The sequence below is a fragment of the Rosa chinensis genome, chromosome 4 (assembly GCF_002994745.2).
Source record: "Rosa chinensis cultivar Old Blush chromosome 4, RchiOBHm-V2, whole genome shotgun sequence".
NCBI lineage: Eukaryota > Viridiplantae > Streptophyta > Magnoliopsida > Rosales > Rosaceae > Rosa > Rosa chinensis.
In genome coordinates this window covers 55,652,550-55,672,125 of record NC_037091.1, presented here as the reverse complement: position 1 = coordinate 55,672,125, position 19,576 = coordinate 55,652,550, and the positions used below count along the sequence as shown (strand labels likewise).

The 19,576-nt window shown below is 37.7% G+C and overlaps 1 pseudogene; it reads right to left on the bottom strand.

Annotated features, from left to right (window-relative positions):
- Positions 1–15,650: 15,650 nt before the first annotated feature.
- LOC112199597 lies at positions 15,651–18,955 on the bottom strand (annotated as a pseudogene).
- Positions 18,956–19,576: the final 621 nt, after the last annotated feature.

Below are 19,576 nucleotides of genomic sequence, written 5' to 3'. Positions count from 1 at the left end.
AAGAAAAATCTTTACTTCTCCCCCTTTGAATGGGATGGCACGTCGAACTCCTCAATAAGCTTGGTGACATTGTCCAGAAAATCCTCTTCATCAATGGAATCCGAGCTCTCCTCTGGTGCGACAGGCTCCTGCATGGCGTTGGATGGACTGGGAGCGTCAAACCCGGGAGGGTGGCGCTGCATGTTCCGGATCTCCTATGTGAGAGTGGTCAGAGCATGACGAGTACGAACCAGAAGGGAATGCATGTCATCCATGTCCGTAGTGAGGCAGACAATTCGCCAGTCAGCCACCATGATCTGGTCACGGAGACTATCCAGAGAGACAGGAGGAGGGGCAGCAGAAGAGGTACCAGAAGAAAAGGAGCGGAGAGGAGGGCTCCCACTGCGTGCACGCTGCATGCCGGGATGGAGAATCCCGGCTCTGGCAGCGGCCTGACGGCCTTCCTCTAGAGGAGGCAAGCGGCGATGGCCACCAAGTCGAGTAGTTTGCTTTGTGCGAACCATGGTGAGAGAAACAGGTTTGTGGACGAACCGGCACACTGAGACAAACAAGAGTAAAATCCGAGAGAGATAGGAGAGGCTATAAATATTGAACCAGTAGGGTTAGAAAACCAAAGGACACACCGGTTGGGATAGCGTCTCAAAGGGGAGAGGAATTATAACAATTTATTTCTCCGAGAAACACGCATGCAATGTACTTCTCCCCCTCAACTTAGGCTTAATCAATAAGGAATTTAAGTGCAACCAGATGGCAATCAAAGAAGGTAAATGAAGAGGCAAAAATATTCTCAGAGTCTGCAATAATATCACATGATCGTTTCCTTTGCTAAGTATCTGATGCGGCTGAAATAGCCTCACAATTTAACCCTGCAAAATGTAGTTGTCAGTATAGGATAAGCAGGGATCGTTCAGTCCGGGGATTGTAGGGTACACCTACACAAAAAGGTCAATTAACAAATAAAAGAATAAAATGGGGGTTTTGGAATTTGGTTTCTAATCTACTAAAAGTAAAAACAAAGCAGATAAAACTATATACAATGATCGACTTCCCTAACCTAGACCAATACCACTCAGAAATTACTAAGTGTAAAAACAGAAAATTCATTTCAACATGCTACAAAAATGTGCCCACCTTAAATGCCTAGATAAGAGCTCAAATGAAAAGCCTCAGCGGATCAATCCACTTATCTGATTCATTCTAATGTAGGCTTGAATCGGAAAAGTCCTTACCAAGCCTAATACTACTAATTTTCGAAAACACTCAGCGTAATTCTCTTAACTAGTAGTATTATCTAACCCTCGAATCAACTCACACGTGCAAATTAACCATTAGACATAGAATTTAACACGTAATTTCCAGAATCGTTTAACCATTGAACATAGTTTTTACCACTTTTTAGAACTAATTGCTACTTGTTTAACTCAGCGCCTTAACAAATAACAATTACTCTTGGCAAATTAAGAAAACACACAAGAACTCTCACCATTATTCTAGCATGCAAACTTATTAACCTAACTCTGAAAATTACCTAAACACGTAAAAGGGCACAAGATTGTAACATGCATCATAAAAGAATTCTCGAAATTAACTCAATAATAAACTGAAAATCTCAAAAATATTAATAAAAATATTCTGAAAATTCCATGTCTCCAATTACACAACTCGCAAATTGAAACACACAAAACCGAAACAAAAATTATAAGTAGAGTCATAGTTACACTTTGAAGCTTTCCTCAGCGGCTTAGCAACAAGGTGATGAACTTGTCTCTGCTATGGTGGTGGAGCGTCCTTGACTCAGCGCCTTAGAGCTTTGTAGATTGATGGATGGATGGTGGTCACGGTCTTGTAAGATATGGAGGTTTGAGGAGTGAATTGGGTAGTCTTGGAATGATCTTGGCTGGGAAGTGATCTTGGCTGGGAAGTGATGCAAATTCAGTTCTGGACGTTGCTTAGTTATAGGGGAGCATTGGTTGGCTTTCCCAACTGAAACGTCTTCTTTATGGCCTTAACTCCTCTCATAATGGGGCAATTCCTTTAATTTCCAAGGTGAAACATCTTTCTCTTATTTATTTTTCCAGCTGAAACATCTTTTTCTTTTATTCCTCAACTGAAAACGTCTTTTCTCCTTTATTCCCCAACTGAAAACGTCTTTCTCTTATTTATTTTCCAGCTGAAACATCTTTTTCTTTTATTCCTCAACTGAAAACATCTTTTCTCCTTTATTTCCCTTCTTCATTGCTTGGTCAAATATCTTAATGCTTTATTTTATGACTCCATCATTGCTGTTTCCAAGAGTTCAACCAGGCAACGTTTCCTACAACAAGCAGGAGAATATCAGAATTTTCTAGAGAAAATAAAGGGAAATTAAAATGTAAAGACCGCAAAAATAGTTGACAGTTAGGAATCCTGATCCAGCTAGGATTTTTCATGAATTTTACTTTTTCCGCCTATTTCACTCCAAACACTCAACAAGACTTTCAAAATGACTTAATGACTCAAAACACTAAACTAAGGGAGAAATAAGGCTAAAATGAGGCACATAATTAATAATATTGTCACACTTTTTTGCTCCTATCAACTACCCCACACTTAGCTTTTGCTAGTCCCTTAGCAAAACAAAAATACAAAACAAAACAACGACTCAACAAAAAAAACAAGTAAATGACTCTACTTCCCCTAACTGTTGTCTCAGAGACTCCAAACTCATGGCTTTCACGTTAAACACTTAATCAAAATTGCATAGATAATTCCATGGTTAATAAACCTGTGACATTCATATGACTAAGCAAGATATGGAGAACTTAAGTTATACAGTGAATGATAGCATGTTTCGAACAAGTCCAATCCAAACTCACAGGGCATACTCTCGATTTTTCTCTCAGAAATGGCTATGCTTAAAAGCTTCACACTCAAGTATATGCAAGAGAACAAATTGTAAGGCAACAAACAGCTTGCATATTTCATCAAGAAACGCATTTTGTGTAGAATTTTTAAAGACCTCATGAAATGACTAAGTGCACAAATGGACCTAAACCATAAGCTCGACCGCGTACCTGACTCCACTAACCAAAGGTTGCCCATCTCAAGGATCAAGTCAGCATTTAAAACAGGTTATAATGGGGCTAAGCTAGGGTTTTTGAAATGAAGATTAAGGATACAAAAATCCTAAGGACCTAGCAGAGCATATAAGGACCACCTTATGTCATCATTTTTGTAGACCAAATATCATTGTTTTGGGCCAAACCTTCACTCTAACCAACATGGGAATGGACAAAGGCATAATTTTCAACTTTGAGCCTTCTACAAATTTGAAAGTCCAAAACCACACTTCAACAATTTCCCAAGAGTTTTCTTTTCAATTTTTCTTCTATTTTGCCGCTTTTCTTTCTTTCTTTTTCATTTTCATTTTCATTTTTTTTTTTAAGGCAAATTTTTTTTTTCTTGGATTTTCCCCACCCCACACTTGTCTTTCATCGTCACCCCTACATACTATGTCATGCTCTACTAAGTCCCTAAGACAACGGTAGAGATATCCTATACTAAGCTCATGGTAGGGTAGTGAGGGTGATGAAACAAAGGTTTTCAACGTAGGCTCAAAGGGTTCATTCTAAGGAGTCCCACGACAGGCACAATTGGGGACACATGCCTGTTTGGCTTTGGTGGTTATCCTAATGTCTTCTATCCTATCCAGGATCAGTGCATATTATGGCATACAAGTTTTGACAGTCACAACAGCCGAGTTCTAGTACTCTCTAGTCCATTAAAATCTATGGCACATGATCATTGGATTTCCAAAGAATGATGAGGTTTTGCAAATACAGCCATGAAATTTTGAATTTATCAATAAGCACTCGAAAAGAAAGTATTTTAGCTCAACAGCTCACTTAGGGTAAAATGAATCAGACTTAATCCTAGCATGCTTAATGAACCAAGTTACAATCCTATCTCAAATCTTCATACAAGGATCACAACGTCGATTAACCACAGAATTCAATTAAGTCCTATTTTGATTGTCAAAACCTTCAGCCATGAATTCAGAGACATGTTCATCCTAGACATTAGAGGCATCCTAAGACTCAAACACACAAAAAGACTCTATAAAACCAACTTCTTCTTTTTTCTTTTTTTTTTTAACTGAAATAAAGGTGTAAACCCACCCCACACTTAGAATCTACATTGTCTTAATGTAGGCAAAAAGTATGGTATATAGACCCTAAATATGGGGGGCTACGAAAATAAGGGAAGGGTAAAATAAACAAACAAACAAACAAAGACCCAAGTACAATTCAACCTAAGCAAGTGAAGGGATAGAAATGTCAAACTCTCGTTGATGGCTCCTTCACAGCTTCGTTTGAAATGGGTTGCCTCCCATGCAGCGCTTAATATTTATAGTCCTTCAGCCTGGACTTTTCTCCTTGTTCACACGTGCTCATTCCTTGGGTGCCTCCTGGAGGGGTATCTCTTCCAATGTGTGCTCCACAAAGGACTCACCAGATCAAGTGTTAGTAACATATACAAGGTTAGGAATACAAACATTATGTCTTTCCTACTTTCTAAGTTACTTTACATACTTAGGTACTGGAACAGAGGATCCAATATACCTTCAGCATGTCACACAACACGTTTTTTTTTTTTTTTTTTTTTAGTTTATTGTAAACATAGTTAATATCTCAATTGATTCCAAGTTATAAGTCGAGCCCAATAGAAACCACTACTATTGGTGAGATACGATATAGGGATAGTCGCCTAGACATAAGTCTCTTTCCTTTGTTTCAGAAGGCCGAATGGCCAGATTAAGAGGTAAGTGAGAGGGAGGACTCATTTTAGTGATACTACGGAGGCTACTCCCTCATTGAGGTTTAGGCCCCTATCGGCTACTCCCACATAGTGGTTTACGCTCATTCTATAGTATCTCTGAGATCCAATTGAACCCATCACCCAGGGTCTCAACCTAAGACACCATCCGTATGCGCCCCTTACTCAGCTGGGAAATTAACTTATGTGTTAGACAGTTCTCCAAGTGCTAATAAAGGCCGCCCTCAACCTCAAGAGACCTTAGTAAGGTACTAATGAAGGGTTTAGGCCAATATTAACAAAAGGGCCCTTGTCTACTCATACGATTTTACACACTTACAACAATTAAGTATTTAGCTAAATTCAAAACCTAAGTATATTAATCTAAGTGAAACACATACAATTTACAACAAGCTTACTCTAAGTGAAAAACATACAATTTACAACATGCGTAAAAGAAAATAATAATAATAAAAAATCATTCTACAGTTTGTACAACAATTATAAAAGACATGCTTAATTTCGTAACACTCATAAAACTTTAACTAAATCACAATTAAAGCTTGGCCTAACAAAAATTGCAATTTGTCACCATTCCACATGTGTACAACAAAAATTTAGCATGCATTCTATATAAACAACAAAATCGATGACACTTTAAGTGCAAGGGATTTTAACAATCCCCGGCAACGGCGCCAAAAATTGATGCGGCTGAAATAGCCTCACAATTTAACCCTGCAAAATGTAGTTGTCAGTATAGGATAAGCAGGGATCGTTCAGTCCGGGGATTGTAGGGTACACCTACACAAAAAGGTCAATTAACAAATAAAAGAATAAAATGGGGGTTTTGGAATTTGGTTTCTAATCTACTAAAAGTAAAAACAAAGCAGATAAAACTATATACAATGATCGACTTCCCTAACCTAGACCAATACCACTCAGAAATTACTAAGTGTAAAAACAGAAAATTCATTTTAACATGCTACAAAAATGTGCCCACCTTAAATGCCTAGATAAGAGCTCAAATGAAAAGCCTCAGCGGATCAATCCACTTATCTGATTCATTCTAATGTAGGCTTGAATCGGAAAAGTCCTTACCAAGCCTAATACTACTAATTTTCGAAAACACTCAGCGTAATTCTCTTAACTAGTAGTATTATCTAACCCTCGAATCAACTCACACGTGCAAATTAACCATTAGACATAGAATTTAACACGTAATTTCCAGAATCGTTTAACCATTGAACATAGTTTTTACCACTTTTTAGAACTAATTGCTACTTGTTTAACTCAGCGCCTTAACAAATAACAATTACTCTTGGCAAATTAAGAAAACACACAAGAACTCTCACCATTATTCTAGCATGCAAACTTATTAACCTAACTCTGAAAATTACCTAAACACGTAAAAGGGCACAAGATTGTAACATGCATCATAAAAGAATTCTCGAAATTAACTCAATAATAAACTGAAAATCTCAAAAATATTAATAAAAATATTCTGAAAATTCCATGTCTCCAATTACACAACTCGCAAATTGAAACACACAAAACCGAAACAAAAATTATAAGTAGAGTCATAGTTACACTTTGAAGCTTTCCTCAGCGGCTTAGCAACAAGGTGATGAACTTGTCTCTGCTATGGTGGTGGAGCGTCCTTGACTCAGCGCCTTAGAGCTTTGTAGATTGATGGATGGATGGTGGTCACGGTCTTGTAAGATATGGAGGTTTGAGGAGTGAATTGGGTAGTCTTGGAATGATCTTGGCTGGGAAGTGATCTTGGCTGGGAAGTGATGCAAATTCAGTTCTGGACGTTGCTTAGTTATAGGGGAGCATTGGTTGGCTTTCCCAACTGAAACGTCTTCTTTATGGCCTTAACTCCTCTCATAATGGGGCAATTCCTTTAATTTCCAAGGTGAAACATCTTTCTCTTATTTATTTTTCCAGCTGAAACATCTTTTTCTTTTATTCCTCAACTGAAAACGTCTTTTCTCCTTTATTCCCCAACTGAAAACGTCTTTCTCTTATTTATTTTCCAGCTGAAACATCTTTTTCTTTTATTCCTCAACTGAAAACATCTTTTCTCCTTTATTTCCCTTCTTCATTGCTTGGTCAAATATCTTAATGCTTTATTTTATGACTCCATCATTGCTGTTTCCAAGAGTTCAACCAGGCAACGTTTCCTACAACAAGCAGGAGAATATCAGAATTTTCTAGAGAAAATAAAGGGAAATTAAAATGTAAAGACCGCAAAAATAGTTGACAGTTAGGAATCCTGATCCAGCTAGGATTTTTCATGAATTTTACTTTTTCCGCCTATTTCACTCCAAACACTCAACAAGACTTTCAAAATGACTTAATGACTCAAAACACTAAACTAAGGGAGAAATAAGGCTAAAATGAGGCACATAATTAATAATATTGTCACACTTTTTTGCTCCTATCAGTATCAATGCAATGAATGCATTTGTCATATCGAAGAGAGAAAATATAGCATAGTTCAAGCACAGTGAGCATAAATCACATAGGGATGGAACTATATTTCAGAGTATCAATCATGATGTATTCTATCAACAAATAGGATTAGTACTCATGTGTAGACCTAAAAGAGCAAACCTGTGATGAAGTGCGTATAAGCAAGATGTGGGGCTTAGAAACACGTTTAGTGAAAGAGAGAAGTATTGACAATGCTCAGGAGATCTCCTAAGAGATATAGGAAACATTGTTCCTAAAATATAGAGTTCTTTGAGTCATAGACTTCTTTATTTTGTAATGACACATACTCATGTAATAAGATCCGTCTCAGTAGCTCCCAGACCAGATGATCTTAGGGTACTAAGCATAACAAAGATGCTCCAGGGAGAGAATCTCGAGTTAGTGTTCGTATTCTCACAAATTTCATACATAGAGCATTCACCAACTCGTTTCTTGCAAACCCTAGAAAGTTCACCACAACTAGGGTCTGGTTACTTTGAGAGGAGAGATATTTTGTATCCATTCTCATTTCTTACAAATCCTAGAAAGTTCACCACAACTAGGACCTGATTACTTTGAGAAGAGGGAATGAGATAGCTGAGCATTTGAAACAGTTCTTCTTCGTTACTTATACTCTCTTTACAATAAACAAGAAACATGCCACCACATATAGCTATAAGTGAAGTGGAGAACGAGGTTGCATGGATAAGTGGTTACTCATGAGTACAAAATTATTTGTCTAGAATAAGGCATGATAATAATAGATACTGTAACTAATGATAGTTCAAGTCACTAAGGACAATGGTCACGGTGCACTAAGATCACAATATTCTTTAATGACATAGGACAGACATTCGTGTGTATCAATACTTGGAACATATCCCCAATGCATTTCTTAACATCTCAAACCTAGCAGTGTCAAGAGGCTTAGTAAACAAATCAGCAAGTTGATTCTCAGTGGGCACAAAGCTTAACTCAAGTATGTTTGTTCAACCAAATCCCTAATAAAATGATATCGAAGATCAATGTGCTTTGTTCGAGAGTGTTGAACAGGATTCTTAGTGATGTTGAAGGCACTAGTGTTGTCACAAAAGATAGACAACTTACCTTGAGGGATGCCATAATCATGAAGCATTTGCTTCATCCAAAGCATTTGCTTCATCCAAAGCATTTGTGTGCAGCAACTCTCAGCTGCAACATACTCGGCTTCTGCAGTAGATAGAGAGATGCAATTTTGTTTCTTGCTATGCCAGGCAACCAGATTGTTGCCAATGAAGAAACATCCCCCTGAAGTGCTTTTTCTATCCTTTAAGTTTCCTCCCCAGTCAACATCAGAATATCCTGCAATTTCCACATTAGTGTTGAAGCTATAGAAAATTCCACAGTTAACTGTACCAGCAATATATCGGATGATCCTTTTGACAGCTTCTAAATGTGACTCTTTAGGGTTAGCTTGAAAGCGAGCACACACTCCCACACTGTAGGATATATCAGGTCGACTTGCAGTGAGATATAACAAGCTACCAATCATGCTTCTATAGATTGTGGAATCAACTGGTTTCCCATCCTGATCTTCACTCAACTTTGTAGTGGTACTCATGGGATTATTGACCACTTTCTTGGATTCAAGGCCAAATTTCTTGATGAGATTCTTAGCATATTTGGTTTGAGAGAGAAAAATACCTGCATCAAGTTGCTTTACTTGCAGCCCAAGGAAAAAGGTTAGCTCACCACACATGCTCATTTCAAATTCACTCTCCATGACAGATTGAAATTCATTTACAAGATATTTAGATGTGGAACCAAAAACAATGTCATCAACATACACTTGAGCAATAATAACATCATTGTTTTTATGTTTGACAAATAAGGTCTTATCAATGGAACCCCTGGAATATCCTTTGTCCACAAGATAATTTGAAAGCCTTTCATACCAAGCACGAGGAGCCTGTTTCAGTCCATACAGAGCTTTCTCAAGCTTGTACACATGGTCTGAATGATGTGGATCTGTAAAACCTTGAGGTTGTTCCACATATACTTCCTCTTGTAAGATACCATTTAGAAACGCAGTTTTGACATCCATTTGAAACAGTTGGAACTTAAGATGACATGCCACAGACAAGAGTAATCTTACAGATTCTAATCTTGCAACAGGAGCAAAAGTTTCATCAAAATCAAGGCCCTCGACCTGTGAATACCCCTGAGCCACAAGCCTAGCTTTATTTCTAATCACATTACCCTTTTCATCACTTTTGTTTCTAAAGATCCACTTGGTTCCTATGATATTGCAATTTCTAGGTCGAGGTACCAAGTACCACACATCATTTCTAGTAAATTGATTTAGCTCTTCCTGCATAGCATTAATCCAGTGATCATCTAACAAGGCTTCCTTTACATTTTTAGGTTCAATCAAAGACACGAAACCAAAATGGGATATGATATTCATACTGAGTAGATGTTCAGTAATAAAACATAATAAAGCATTTCCTTGACTCACCTCATCTTGACTTACCTGTGTTGCAGCTTGCCTTCTGGTTGTCAGTCCATCAGTTACATTACCAATAATGTCATGACTGGAATGATCTTTCTGAACTTGCTTGAAACCTCTTTTCATTTTTGGAGCTGGTTCAAAAATTCTATAAGTGAGTTCCTCTTCATCATTCTGAACTTCATTGCTTGATATTTGAGGAATTGATGAAGATGTAGATGATGTATCTGCAAACGATTCTTCCTGTTTCATACATTGATCATCAATAGAGACATTAATGGATTCCATAACAACTCGAGTTCTTTTGTTATATACCCTATAAGCTCTACTATTTATGGAATAACCCAGGAAAATGCCATCATCACTCTGAGCATCAAACTTACCAAGATGCTCTCTATCTCGTAAGATATAGCAAGGACTTCCAAACACATGTAAGTATCCAACATTTGACTTCTTACCTTTCCACAGCTCATAAGCTGTTTGATCAGTACCTTGTCTGAAGAAGACTCTGTTTATTGTATAGCACGCAGTGCTGATAGTTTCAGCCCAAAATTTTTTGCTTAAGCCTGCAGCATGTAACATAACTCGAGCCATGTCCAGCAATACCCTATTTTTTCTTTCTACAATGCCATTTTGTTGTGGAGTGATTGGAGCTGAGAACTCATGTGACACACCAAGCTCATGAAAATAGTTAGAAAAGGCAACATTTTTGAATTCAGTACCATTATCTGACCTTACTCTAACTATGTGAGTATTTGATGATTGCTTTTCAATGATCAATTTTTGACTCAAGTTTTTAAAAGATTCAAATGTTTCAGTCTTATCTTTTAAGAAGTTTACCCATGTATACCTTGAGAAATCATCCACAATAACAAGCATATATTTCTTACCTCCAATACTATTGGATTGAGCTGGTCCCATGAGATCCATGTGTAACAGTTCCAATACCTTTGAGGTTGTTGCAGAATTCACCACCATGTGAGGTGCCTTGGTTTGTTTTCCAATCTTGCAATCCCCACATATCTTGTCAGTTTTGCCTTTTAGATTGGGTAGACCTCTGACACATTGTTTGGAAGACAGCTTTAGCAAGTCCTGATAGTTTACATGTCCCATCCTTCTGTGCCAAAGTTTAAAGGTTTCCGCTGTGGATCTTACAGACATGCAGGACTGCAAGCTAAAAGATTCATTAGCTTGAATATGGTAACAATTATCAAATGATCTCTTACCTCCCATGATACCTTCTCCTTTCTGATTTAAAACCAAACATCTCTGTTTGTTAAACCAAACATCTTCATAGTCATCAGCCAAATGACTGACACTGATAAGATTTGCAGTTAACCCTTCGACAAATAATACATTTTTGAGATTAGGTATACCTGGAGTGTTAACAGTACCTCGAGCTAGTATATTTGCTTTCCTCCCATCTCCAAAGGTGACAGATCCAGTTGTGTGTTCATCTTCAAAGGAAGTGAACCAGGTTTTGTCTCCAGTCATGTGTCTAGAGCAGCCACTGTCAACATACCAAAAATCTCGTCGCTTTTCTGCTAAGGCAGTCAGAGCTACCAAACAAGTTGCCTCAATATGAGCTGTATTGGCACAAGCAAAAAGACATGTAGCATCAAATTCATTCGTATTGGTCAGAAGACATTTACTTTCATTTTTCTTGGTCCAGACATCTTTTCTTCTTTCAGTTTGAAGATCTTTCTTAGAGAACAGTTCAGCTAGTTTATTAATGAGTTCCTTTTGTTCTTTAAGCTCAAACTTTAGAGATTCAACAGTACACTTTTCTTGAGAAAACAGTGAGCTTGAAAATCTTTCATTACATCTAAGTCTGATGTGGCCTATCTTACCACAGTGATGACAAGTAGGAATAAAAGTTCTAGAGTTTTTGTACCTGTTTCGACCAGTGGAGGACTCTTGGTCAAGTATTACTTGATAATTTGGTGGTGGTTGATCTTCCCTCCGTTTCTTCATAACTGTGACATGATCATCCATGGAGGCTTCTTTCTTTTCTACAGATGATCTTGATGCTCTTACGAATTTAGTACTCTTGGAACTTTCTCCAGTGTACCCTAATCCATAAGTGTCATGAGGAGATTTTCCTGATCCAAGCAATTTAGACATGGAACTAGAGCTAACATCGAACTTGGCGAATCTTTCTTGAGTTGATTGTAACTCATCTTGCAAGGACTCAATTTTAGTCAATAATTCCAAGTTCAATACTTGTTGTCCTTTAACATCCAGTTCTAGCATTTTGATCCTGTTGAGATACTCAGTCTTTTCAGTCTTCCAAGTTGAAGACTTCTGGTCATCTTGCAGATCTGCTAATTCACCCACATGTTTGCTTCTTTCCAGTTCCCATGAAGATTGTGATGTTTCCAAAATTTGCTCTAATTTTTCTTTTTCGGTTCTCAGGAATTCAACTTCTTTTTCCAAACTCAAGTTTCTAAGCAGAGTTGCCTTTGAAGCTTTGTAGAGTTGTCTGCAGCGGATATTTGTTTCATCATCAGAGAAGGCTTCGTCACTGTCGGAGTCAGGTAGAAGTGATGATACAAAAGCAACATTTTCCACTTCCTGAGACTCAACATCACTCCAGGTTGAGAGAAGTGATTTATTATTTCCATTTCCATGCTTCCTATTTCCACAATCAGTAGAAATATGACCGTAGCCACCGCACTCATAACACTTAGTTTTACCTGAATGAGTTCCCTTGAAGCTTGCTTTCCCACTCTTGCTATTGTAATCACTGCTGCTACTGCCATTGTAGGAGTTTTTCCTAGGTGTGTTGGAATTTCTGGATGAGTTCTTGTTTTTGAGAAATTTTTTAAATTCCTTTGTCAATAACGCAAGATCCAGTGTCTCCTCTTCCTCTTTTGCTCCTTTGATTGCCTTGAAGGCCACACCTTTATTTTTATTCTTAGGCTTCAATCTCATTTCATAAGTTTTAAGATTTCCGATGAGCTCATTGAGTGGATACTCATCAATATCAAATGAGTCCTCTATACTTGTGACTTTTGAATGAAATTTTTCTAGCAAAGCTCTGAGTATCTTTTTGACAATCTTGTCTTCATCAAAGGGTGCCCCCAGACTACGACATTGACCGGAGATTTTAAGAATTCTACCATGAAAGTCATCTACGGTTTCATCATCTCCCATGGTCATAGTTTCGAATTCAAAGATCAAGGCTTGTAATTTCTGTGCACGTACCTTTTTATTTCCCTCGTATGTAGTATGTAGAAGATCCCATGCATGCTTGGCAGTATCACAATGACTGATTCTCAGTTTTTCTCGTTCAGATAGAGCTGTGAAGATGCTGTTCTTAGCTTTGAAGTCTGCTTGCAGATCACGAACTTCTTCTTCAGTCCAGTCCTTCCTTGGTTTGGGAGTGATAATGGAAGAGCTTTCTTCTTTTTCTTTTATCACAGGTACAGTCCAGCCATTTTCTATAATATTCCACACATGTTCATCTTGAGCGTAGAGATATGATTTCATGTATATCTTCCACTGAGTATATTTTTCACATCCACCATCGAACCCTGGAGGACTATTGACAGATCCACCAGCAGCTCTATCACGTGAATGTTCCATCTTTCCCGGGATCACTAGAAGATTCTAGAACCCGCTCTGATGCCAATTGTTTTTACTAGATGGAACAAATATTATAGAGTTTGAATACTGACACTATTCAAGTACACAATTAGAATAACATGAACACAAGAATTGCTGACGCAGTGTAAACCTCTCCACTGAGGAAACTTTACTGCGTGGCTTTTTACGTAGCCAACACGAAGAATCAATCCAATATGAAATAATCAAGTTTACAGTATACAAGTAATGTTTGTTCACAACAAACACTTTCACTTAGCAACAAATGCTAACTTGTTTTACTACTGTTCTAACTTCTAACTAGATCAACACTGACTACTAGCCAATCTATATTCAATCATCCCCGTACTCAATCTTCTCACTGATCTTGAGAATGAATTATGCAAGTGATTGATTATGCAATGGAATACATGAAACAAAATACTGAGAGTTTTCAAAGACCGATTTGAACAACAACACAAGTGGTTCAAGCAAAACCAATTTTATGCAAAACAAAAACTCTACTTCATAAATCAGTTTGAGAACCCTTTTATAGGAGCAAGACTCCCCCTCAAACAAATCGTATCTTAATCACCGAATAAGATAAACATGGAAAGGTTTTTTAAACTGTTTTGAACATGTAATCGGATATGCATCCATAAAGAGATTTTGAGATCATTTAAAATCAATGCATATCAATTTAGAATCATGCAAATAAGATAAGTATTAAAGAGACCTTTATCTCAAGATCAGTGAGATAGCTTCCTTGAAATTTTCTTCATGCGATCTTCTTTTATTTCCTTTGATTCTCCGAGCAATTAGGAGAGATATATACCCTCCTAATTCTTTGCATGTCTGTTGTCCTTGAGATCTTGGGAAAGTCATGTGTTGAAGGGAGTAGTCCAAGTACTTACAATACTCCACAGTCCTACCTGTATGAACCGAAATGTGAACGAAACTCAGTCACTAATGCAAGCCGTATCAAGTTCTAGATGATATATATTCCAACTGCAGTATGTATACTATCTGTGAAAAGTTTTAGACCAATAAAAAATAGAAGATTCTTTTCTTGAAGCAAAAGTTTTGTTTGTTTTTAGCTATAAATTCTTACCTTCATCAAGAACTAGAACCATGTCATGCACTGTCCATAACATTCGGAATCCGGTGAGCCACCGTGATAACTGTGCATTCACTTGTCTCTTTCCTTATTGTCTCTTGAATTGCATTATCTGTTGCTGTATCTATAGATGCTGTAGCCTCATCTAGCACTAGAATTTTCCTCTTCTTTAGAAGCACTCTGGTAAGACAAACAAGCAGCCTCTGTCCGACTCTCCAGTTTTCTTCATCTTCAGAAACTGCTTTGGAATTTACAATCCAGTTGTTAGTTCTAAATCAACTATACTATAATGACAGTGGAATTGCTATGACTATGTAGATACCAGGTGCATCCAGGAGCATTTGGTCTTGCCGCACCCAGTTCCCAAGTCGACATTTTTTCACAACATGAGTTATGTGACCATATACATATCAAGTCATATAAGTAAAATAAATTGGCCACCATATGATATTTTTTAGTAGTAAATATAGGATTTAGATGGCAACCTCCAATATTTCTAGATCAGAATGTTGCTGCAGAGGATCCGGATTATTCCTCAAAGTTCCTTGAAATAGAGTCCGGTCTTGTGGGATTATGCCTAAACTTGACCCCAAATCCAGCAGGCCTATTTTAGAAATGTCTTGTTCATCAATGAGAATTTTCCCTCCTGAGAGCTCAACAACTCTAAACGAGGCTTGGATCATAGTGGACTTTCCACTTCCTGTTCTTCCCACCACTCCAATTTTCATCCTTGTAGAGAATGTGCAAGTGATCCTTTTCAATACCATTGGATCCTCAGGCTTATATTGAACTTGTACATTTTGAAATTCAATTTGTCCTTCAGTTGGCCATTTTGAATTTGGCCTAGCTAGAGTCTCCATTGATTGTAATGATGAAGGAGTCATATTTGTAGAAGCGAGAATCAAAGTCAAGCTCTCTGAAATTCTCAAGCATCCGAAAGACGAGGTGCTGGACCTGTTATTCACAGACAATTTACAGTGGAACGATGACTCCAATTTAACTGTCATCTTGGCTGTTCAAGTAAGCTTCTTCGACTGTGGTGGAATGGCAATTGGTATCTGTATTTCACACAAAGTAGCTGACACTTGCACCATGATCAACTTCATCAACGACTGGGCAGCCATAACCATTGATCACAAAGCTGGGATCATTGTCCTCTCTCATTCAAAACAAGAAAAGCTCTAAGAATTCTCAAGATGAGCCATTGTTCTTTCTCCTGGAAGATCGCCTCAAGAATTCCGCAACCAACTTTGAAAATGAGGAAGAGTTATCCTTCATTAGCCGAGCAGGAGAATTGTACTCCACAATTCTGCCTGTATGAAACCGAAATGTGAACGAAACTCAAGTCACTAATGCAAGCCGTATTAAGTTCTAGATGACATATTCCTATGCACTTTGTATGCTATATGTCAAAACGTTTAGACCAATCAAAAATAGGAAATTCTTTGCTTGAAGCAAAATTTTGTTAGTTTTAAGCTATAAATTCTTACCTTCATCAAGAACTAGAACCATGTCACTGTCCATAACAGTAGGAATCCGGTGAGCCACCGTGATAACTGTGCATTCACTCGTTTCTTTTCTTATTGTCTCCTGAATTGCATTATCTGTTCCTGTATCTATAGATGCAGTAGCCTTATCTAGCACTCGTATTTTCCTCTTCTTCAGAAGCACTCTGGCTAGACAAATAAGCTGCCTCTGTCCGACGCTCCAGTTTTCTCCATCTTCAGAAACTGCATTGGAATTTACAATCCAGATATTAGTTTTAAATACTATAAGGACAATGGAATTGCTATGATTAGGTAGATACCAGGTGCATCCAGGAGCATTTGGTCTTGCCTCACTAGGTTCCCAAGTCGACATTTCTTCACAACCTAAATTGTGTAAACATATACATATATATCAAAGTCATATAAGAAAAATTAATTGACCAACATATCATATTTTTTAGTAGTAAATATATGATTTGATGGTAACCTCCAATATTTCTTGATCAGAATGTTGCTGCAGAGGATCCAGATTATTCCTCAAGCTTCCTTGAAATAAAGTTGGGTCTTGCGGGATTATGCCTAAACTTGACCTTAAATCCTGCAGGCCTATTTTAGAAATGCCTTGTTCATCAATAAGAATTCTCCCTCCTGAGAGCTCAACAACTCTAAACAAGGCTTGGATCATAGTGGACTTTCCACTTCCTGTTCTTCCCACCACTCCAATTTTCTCTTTTTTAGAGAATGTGCAAGTGATCCCTTTCAGTACCATTGGACCCTCAGGCTGATATTGAACTTGCACGTTTTGAAATTCAATTTGTCCTTCAGTTGGCCATTCGGAGTTTTGCCTAGAAGCTTCGATCACAAGTGGTGCCTCACTTTCTATTCCAGTGAATTGAAGAATTCTCTCAACAGATATCATTTTGTTTTCAACATTGCATAGATTCCAAATCACCCAAGCCTGCAGGACAGTAACGTTTAGACCATATGATGCAGCCACTCCTGCCAAAGCTGATATCAAAGCAACCATTAGGTACAAATAGTTCAGTCAGAATCTGAATTATTAGTGCTCTAACTAGAAAGCCTTCCAATTAAAACAATTTCACAATAGGCATCCGAGCGGCTTACTAGGTTCAATGGCAGACTTAGGCTGGTTCACCAAGACAATAAGAACTACAAGGAAGGCAAGATTGAACAGAAAATTTATTCTCACAGATAGCCATTCCATTGTTGCATTGTTATGAAAGGCTACTCGAGAAAAGTCATCAATTTCATTCATTGCTTTTGTCAAGAATCGATTTTGTTGATTGAAACAACGAATCGTTGTAGCTCCTACAGTTGATTCTGAAAAATGATGCAGTATTGGAGCTTTCTGAGTTGCAACCATTCTGGCCAGTTCTCTAGCAGTGGTAATATAGTACTTATGGAAAAACCGAAACAAAAATTAACTATGACATGCACCAAGTTTTATCATATGTTATCAAGATCATGCTAAGAAATGAAATATAAAACATAAGATAAGTGACTTTTTTTTGCTTATTACCATGTACCAAAAGGAAATTGCAACGACGACAAGGAAAAGTAGGGACAATTGCCAGGCCACGAGACACATAAGGATTATAGTGCATACTAGTTGAATGAGTGCAAATACTAGCCCCCCCAACCTGAATGTGATATCTGTGTGAACTGTGCTTTGATCTGTGGAAGACTGAAACCATTTCTTGTAACGTGAACAAAAAGCAATACATGCTAAGAAAATTAATTAGGTTTCATGCAGAAATACGATATATAATTATCTACTGACCCTAGTGAGGATTCGACTAGAAGGTGTAGAGTCGAAAAATGCCATAGGCGCTCGGAAAACTGAAGTAATCATCCCAACAAAGAGATGCTGGGAAGTTTCAATAGTGATAACTGAAAGGAAAACAGCCCTTCCCAAGAGGAAGACAGAGCTTGCACCAGATAAAAGAGCGAAAATCCATATCATGTTTCCTCTGGTGACAGTGTTTTCCTTCCCTACTGCCCACGCAATCCAGTAGTTGCTTGCCATCTGGAGCACTTGGAAGAGAACGTGACAGACAAGGATTACTGGAAGCAGTAGACCTCTAAAAGCACAAGTCACAAATGTAGAATATACACTCCATTTTAAGCGACCAGTGTGTGCTTCTTCTTCTTCTTCTCGGATCTCTTTGACAGTAATCCGGTCATTGGTTGAAGCTTTTTCTGTTTCTTCAATATCCAATACTCTTTCAGCAATTCAATTTTTCATGGGGCCAGTAGTTGTGGTGTTGCTTAAAGAAGCCGGTCATTGACTGCTGTGAACTTGGTGTAGAGATTTTCTATGTGCAGTCATTTGTATGACAAGTTCACCATTAGGATCTTCAATCAACTTCCCATAAGTGCCAGATTGAGCAATTTGACCATTTTAACTACCTGAATATCATCAAAATTAATTTGTAATATACGAGAGCTAAGAGATTAATTGAGCACTAACTTACAATAAATTAAACTAATTAAGAATTCCAATAATCAACTTACCAAAACATAGTCTGCTGCTTCCAAAAATTCTAGTTGGTGAGTAGCATAGATTACGGTTTTTTCAGACAATTCTTGCAAGATACATTTCTGTAAACAAATTAACTCCAAACTCTGATTAACTCCTTTATTTGTAATTATATTAGGGTCAAGCAAAGCAAACAAGTAAGTAGTGATGCACCATTATGGCTATATGCATATAATGCACTTAAATCATATTATTGGATAAACTATTAGTTTGCTTACCGTGAACAAATGTGTTCCTGTATGTGCATCTACAGCACTGAAAGGGTCGTCTAAGATATATACATCAGCATCACTGTAGACAGCTCTTGCGAGTTGAATCCTTTGTTTTTGGCCTCCACTTAGATTTATTCCTCTTTCCCCCACGACTGTCAAATCTCCGTTAGGCCACATCTTGAAATCCTGGTTCAAAGCACAACATTCCACAATGTTCTTATAAAAACCCTCATTCATCTCCTTACCAAACAAGATGTTGTCCCTTATGGTTCCAGTTTGGATCCATGGACTTTGTGCAACATAAGATTAAGAGAAAAGGCTTTGTTAGCCAAAATCTAAAATTTTGACAGAATTGACCCTTGAAGATTAATAAACTTTGAAAATTAATTAAATCACAAGGATAATTAAGGCATTTGCAAAATATATTTTATTAAAAAAAATTTAATACCCACAACCCACTTTTCTCTCTCTCATTTTCTTTTCTCTGCAATAACTAACACTTTTCTTTTTTATTTTCTAAGAAAAACAAATAATAACCGCATGTGTGGAGAAATGCTAGAGCATGTGTGGAGAAATGCTAGTATTAATAACTAAGACCTGCTACTCACGAATGAGCTGTAAATAGAGATGACAGCCGGCCACTTTCTCCGGGCAAAATGTAAGTTTGCCAATCAAGAAGCCTGCAACAAAACAAAAGGCTAGAAATTGAGTTTTCTCATATTCGGGAAAAAGATTTGCTGGGGCAACAATAATATTTGCTGAGGTATATATCAATCATAGATGGTGAGTGATAACCTCTTTGATACAGGAAAACCTAGTACATGATCGGTATGGACCAGTCATGCAGGCCATACCGCC